Below are 5,860 nucleotides of genomic sequence, written 5' to 3'. Positions count from 1 at the left end.
TGAGGCAGTGACCAGTGGAGCAGGTAGTGGGTGACACGTTCAAATCACATCCCAGCCCTAGGCAAGCAGCTATTAAGAGTTCCTGCTGGCCTGAGTAAGTCCTCCAGGCCCAGGCAGCCAAGAGCAGCCCCAGTTAAAACCTGCCAGCAATTTTCCTGTCTGCCTTGTGCTACTTGCAACACTTTACACATCTCACCACAAAATACACCAGAACTCTTGCTCCCAGGCCCAGAGAATGGTCTTGCTTTGTATCTTAGTTCCTTGGGGCCAAACTCTTGGTGATTGACAACATGATCCTTAACTGATCTCTTACATTAATTCATGGTATTGGGGTAAGAGAAAACAGTTTTTTTGTTTTTTGGGTTTTTTTTTTTTTTGAGTTGGAGTCTCACTCCGTCGCCCAGACTGGAGTGCAGTGGCACGCTCCCAGCCACTGCAGCCTCAACCTACTGGGCTCCGGCGATCCTTTCGCCTCAGCCTTCCAAGTAGCCAGAACTACAGGCGCATGCTACTATGCCCAGCTAATTTTTTATTTATTGTAGAGATGAGGACTTGCCAAGTTGCCTGGGTGGGTCTCGAACCCGTGGACTCAGGCAATCCACTCGCCTCGGCCTCCCAAAGCGCTGGGATTACAGGCTGAGCCACCGAACCTGGCAAGAAAAAAGTTTTAAGGGACACCTAATAGCATTTTTTTCCATCTTTTCACCTATCCTAACATTTAGATTCTCTGCTCTGGGTACTATAAAGAACAGAAGTGTCAAAAATAAGAAAAGCTACAAAAATATTTAGCCTCTTTGGGGTCAATAGTCCTGCTTTCTACAAATTTATAAAAAGGAAATATTTCAGCAAGAAAAAAAGCTATATATCAGCAGATATTCATTGAAGTATTATGTATAATAATAAAAATTTACAAACAACTTAAATGTTCCACAGTATGTATACTATTTTGTAATTTATGATATATGGGTTCGTTGCAATACTCTGAAGTTATTCATAAGTATGATGATTGTTTTAAAAATGGGAACGTACATAGTAGAGTGATATGTTTTTAAAAGTAGAGCTCAAAATTGTATCTATACTCTGATTGCCATCTGTTACATATATGAATATAGATAGAAGTTGGAAGAGAACACGAGGCAAAATGACATTTACTGCTTGAGCACTGTGGGGTTGTGGGTATTTTTTATACAGAGAATCACCTAATACTGCTAAGACTGAATAGTTGACAATCTCTGAATCACAGTGTTAACATAACATTATTTCTTTTATTTCAGTTAGTACAACAATAAAAAAAACAAGAGAAACTGTAAAGAAATGTTTAGATTACTAGTCTGAAATACACTTTCATATCACAATTCCTAGAGGTGAAGAACTATGTTGTTCAATTTTTAATCCTCTGTATACTCCAGCACAGTGTCTTGTACACATTAAGTGCTCCATAAATATTGTTGAAGGAACAGAAGGAACAGCTCCCCAGCCTACTCAACAAAAGAATTTGCAAGAGTTGGGGAAAACAAATAATTACATTAGCAAATAATTAATCTAAAGGGTCTGTCTTGGGTTGGATTCTTACATAAGCAGACCCTGAAACAAGAATTCGAGTACAAGTAGTTAACTTGGGAGATGATTCCAAGAAGCTCTGGTAAGAGATACTGGAAGTAAGCCTGGAAAGGGAAAGAAGTCAATAAAGCGTGCATTATTGAGCAAGTTACCACTGTAGGCAACTGAGGATCAATTCTACTGAAGACCTCTGGGACACACTGTAGAGTATGAATCTGCGCTATCCTACCAAAGGGTGAAAAAAATGGAATTTATCCACCAACTTCCCACCCCATTACTGGCTGAGGGTTGCTCTACACACAGGATGAGCATAATCCCACCAGAAAAACCTCACAGGCAGAAAGTAGTAAGTGTTCCCTTTAAGAAGTCAACATTTGCATTTACAGGAATCAGCAGTGAGTACTAAGGGGTTGCTAGAAGTACTGACAGTGTCTGCCACAGGGTATAAACAACAGATAACAAATAGGTATCTCAAACAGAGAGATCAGTCCAGTGTCAGAAGGAGCAGAGTTTGAAGCGATCCTTAAAAGAGGACCAAGGTGTAGGTGAGAATAATAATCCCCCAGGGTTACTGGAATATGTGAATGTACCAGCACTTGATGGGTGCTCAGAAAATAATTGTTTTAATCTTCTCCCTATTAGAGATATGGAGAAACTTGAAATTGTTCTTCTGTACGTATCCTAAAATTCTAAGTGACTAAATGAAGAAAGCAACATAAACCAAGTTTTGGGGCCATGTGTTCAAAAGGGCTGCTCGAGGGAAGAGAAGGAAATAAGGCAAGTCTCTTTATGGCACCATTATTATGAATTTTTTAAGGAGCATGTTTAGATTTAGCTTTTATTGATAGGCAATGTTTGTACATATTTATGGGGTACATGTAAAATTTTGTTACATGCATAGAACGTATAATGATCAAGTTGGGGTATTTAGGATATCCATTACCTTGAGTATGTATCATTTCTATGTGTTGGGAACATTTTAAGTCCTCTCTTCTAGCTATACATTGTTCAAATATACATTGTTGACCAGGCTTAGCCTGTAATTCTAGCACTTTGGGAGGCTGAGGCGAGTGAATTGCTAGAAGTAGATTGGGTTCGAGACCCGCCCGTGCAACTTGGCGAGACTTCATCTCTACAATAAATCAAAAGTTAGCCAATGTGGTAGCACACGCCTGTAGTTCCAGCTAGGGAAGACTGAGGCGGAAGGATTGCCAGAGTCCAGCAGGTCGACACTGGGGTGGCTGTGAGTGTGCCGCTACACTCCAGCCTGGGCCACAGAGTGAGACTCCAGCTCAAAAAAAAAAAAAGAAAGAAAGAAATATACATTGTTGTTAACTACAGTCATCCTACCCTCCTGTTGAACATTAGATCTTATCCCTTCTTACTAACTGTAACCCAATCAATTCCAGTGAAACAGAGAAGAGTAAGAAACTATGGCAGGCAGGAGGAATGGAGATTTAGGAACTGCCCAGGACTTCACATCAAACTCTATCAGAAAAATTCTAAGAAATTTGTGTTGAACTAGCTTGTGTGGATTGTAGTCCCTTTCCATCTGAAGGAAAGATGATCCTTGCCCACCAAGGATAAAGAATAAAGGAAGAGGCAGTGGGAGGTGACAACATGATTCTTTTTTTTTTTTTTTTTTTTTTTGAGTTGGAGTCTCACTCGGTCGCCCAGACTGGAGTGCAGTGGCCGCTCCTGGCCACCACAGCCTCGACCTGCTGGGCTCCGGAGATCCTTCCACCTCAGCCTTCCGAGTAGCCGGAATTACAGGCATGCGCTACCACGCCCGGCTGATTTTTTGATTTATTGTAGAGATGAGGTCTCACTGCCCAGGCGGGTCTCGAACCCGCGGGTTCAGGCAATTCACTCACCTCAGCCTCCCAAAGGCGCGGGATTACAGGCTGAGTCACCGAGCCCCCGGCTGACAACATGATTCTTAAGTTCCTACTGCTGAGACGCTTGGAAAGTATCCCCTGCCATTACTCCAGCCACACACTCACATTAAAACCAACAGGTAGAAGTGGCTTCGTGCACAAAAGGACCATCTTCAAAGTTTTGACTACCCAACAAATGATGTGAAGATTAGCTCTGCAAGGAGACCCAAACCACAGAAACTTCACAGTGAACAACTGCCTCCTTGCGACCTCCACAGTCATTCTGGAGTTCATGCTGGCTGGGTGGAGGGGGTTGGGTGGAGAGAGTGGAAGGGAGATGGGTTATGTGGGGGGGGGGGAGGGATGGAGAGGAGAAGGATTCAGTGAGTCAGGATTCTAGGGGAAAATATCAAGTGAGGAAACTGTGAGAGCTTTTTTTTTTTTTTTTTTTGAGTTAGGGTTTTACTCTGTTGCCTAGGCTGGATTGTAGTGGCACCATCACGACTCACCACACCCTCTACCTCCTGGGCTCAGGCGATCCTTCCACCTCAGCCTCCTGAGTAGCTGGGACTATAGGCAAGCACCACCATGCCTAGCTTATTTTTCTATTTTTTGTAGAGACGAGGTCTTGCTATGTTGCCTAGGCTAATCTTGAACTCCTGGCCTCAAGCAACCCTCCAACCTCAGCCTCCTGAAGTGCTGGGATTACAAGTGTGAGCCACTATGCCTGGCTGAGGGCCTTCTTAATAACTGGCTTTCTGAGCTGCAACTGGAAATGAGAGCCCTGTGGTTATGGACACTGGATTTTTGCATATCCCAGAGAACAGCTGTTATGCAATGTTTGTTTGTTTTTTTTCTCTGAGACCAATGCAAACCTTTCAAAGACTCAGGACAGTACACTGTGTCCTCCCATATTCTCAGTAACTTCTGATAATTTTCACTTGAAATTTAGTGGGTGTAATATTAGGGTCACATCAGTGGCCAGTCTGAAAGGACTAGGAGCCCTGAGATGCTTAAGATTTTAAGCAACACACTTTGTTCTAAATGTGTTGAGCTCTGGGGGGGGGGGGCTTTATCTTCGTAAGAAGTCTTATCCATAAGAGGATTTTGTTGTCTCAAGCCTTGCTGCCCTGTTAGTCCTGGGAATGTTGAATCCCCAGAGGGCCTCCTCAATGTCATGGATACAGGTCTGTGACTGACAACCCCCTACAAATCTGTGGGATACCAGAGGCAAAGTAAACACAAACACCATTTTTGTTTTTGTTTTTGTTTTTTGAGTTGGGGTCTCACTCTGTCGCCCAGGTTGGAATGCAGTGACACATTCCCAGCCACCTCAGCGTCAACATGCTTGGCTCCAGTGATCCTTCCGCCTCAGTCTTCCAAGTAGCCAGAACTTCAGGCGCACACTACCACACCTGGCTTATTTTTTGATTTATTGTGGAGATATGGTCTTGCCAAGTTGCCCAGGCTGTTTTTGAACCTGTGGGTTCAGGCAATCCTCTCACCTTGACTTCCCAAAGTGCTGAGATTACAGGTTGAGCCACCGCACCCAGCCCATCATTCTTAATCTTCATTGGCAACAAGTTTTGCGATGTTAAACTATTCCTGGGAGTGAACTTTTTGGGATCGTTGGAACTGCCTCTTCTATGCCCTCTCCAGAAACACCTAAACTTAATCTAAACCTAGAAAAATGCCTCCTAGGCTTTCCATGAAGAGATTTATTAGACTGACTCACTATTGGAATAAGTACACCGTTGAAAGTTCTATCATCAGTGGCCAGAAGATGGATTACTTAAGTTAGAAAGACTCCTACTTTTTTTTAAAAAAGAACTTTAGAGATCTCTTACTCTAAATAATTGCCTTATTTGTATTTAGGGAAAGAACAAATTAAAAGAAAGACATTTAATAGTTTCATGGCTAGCCTTAGAAATTCTCTTCACAAAATTAAAGTGCAAAAATCTGATCTAAAACAAAGTTTATTTTCTCTTTGAACAAGACTTTCACGTAGTATTCATAAGAGATAGTAAAAAAAGTTTTGTTCGCCTTTAGAGTAAACTGCAAAAAAAAGTTTGCGGGGGGAGAATTTGGATAATGCTGTCTTTATTCAGTATTTTGTTTGTTTGGGAAACTGAATCCCCTCTCTGTCAGAGAGTAAAGATTTTTGTTTCTTGAAATCCATTAATTATCACTTTGACTTAATAAATGCCCATTATTTTACAGTGACCTGTTATCCTATTTTGATCAAGTCTTTGAAACCTGTCTTATTCTAATATTAAGCACTGTCAAATAAGAAAAGGTGTTTAACATTCTTTGTGTTATGTTTGTATAAATATGTTATTAATATATGTTCCAAAATTTTATGAGATTCCTATGTCTTGGTATATGTTATCAGTCATAATTATGATGATTATGCTAAATTGTTG

The sequence above is a fragment of the Carlito syrichta genome, unplaced genomic scaffold, assembly GCF_000164805.1.
Source record: "Carlito syrichta isolate Samal-C Ts95f unplaced genomic scaffold, Tarsius_syrichta-2.0.1 Scaffold306894, whole genome shotgun sequence".
Taxonomy (NCBI): Eukaryota; Metazoa; Chordata; class Mammalia; order Primates; family Tarsiidae; genus Carlito; species Carlito syrichta.
The sequence above is the reverse complement of the archived record's forward strand: the minus strand, read 5'-3'. Positions refer to the sequence as shown.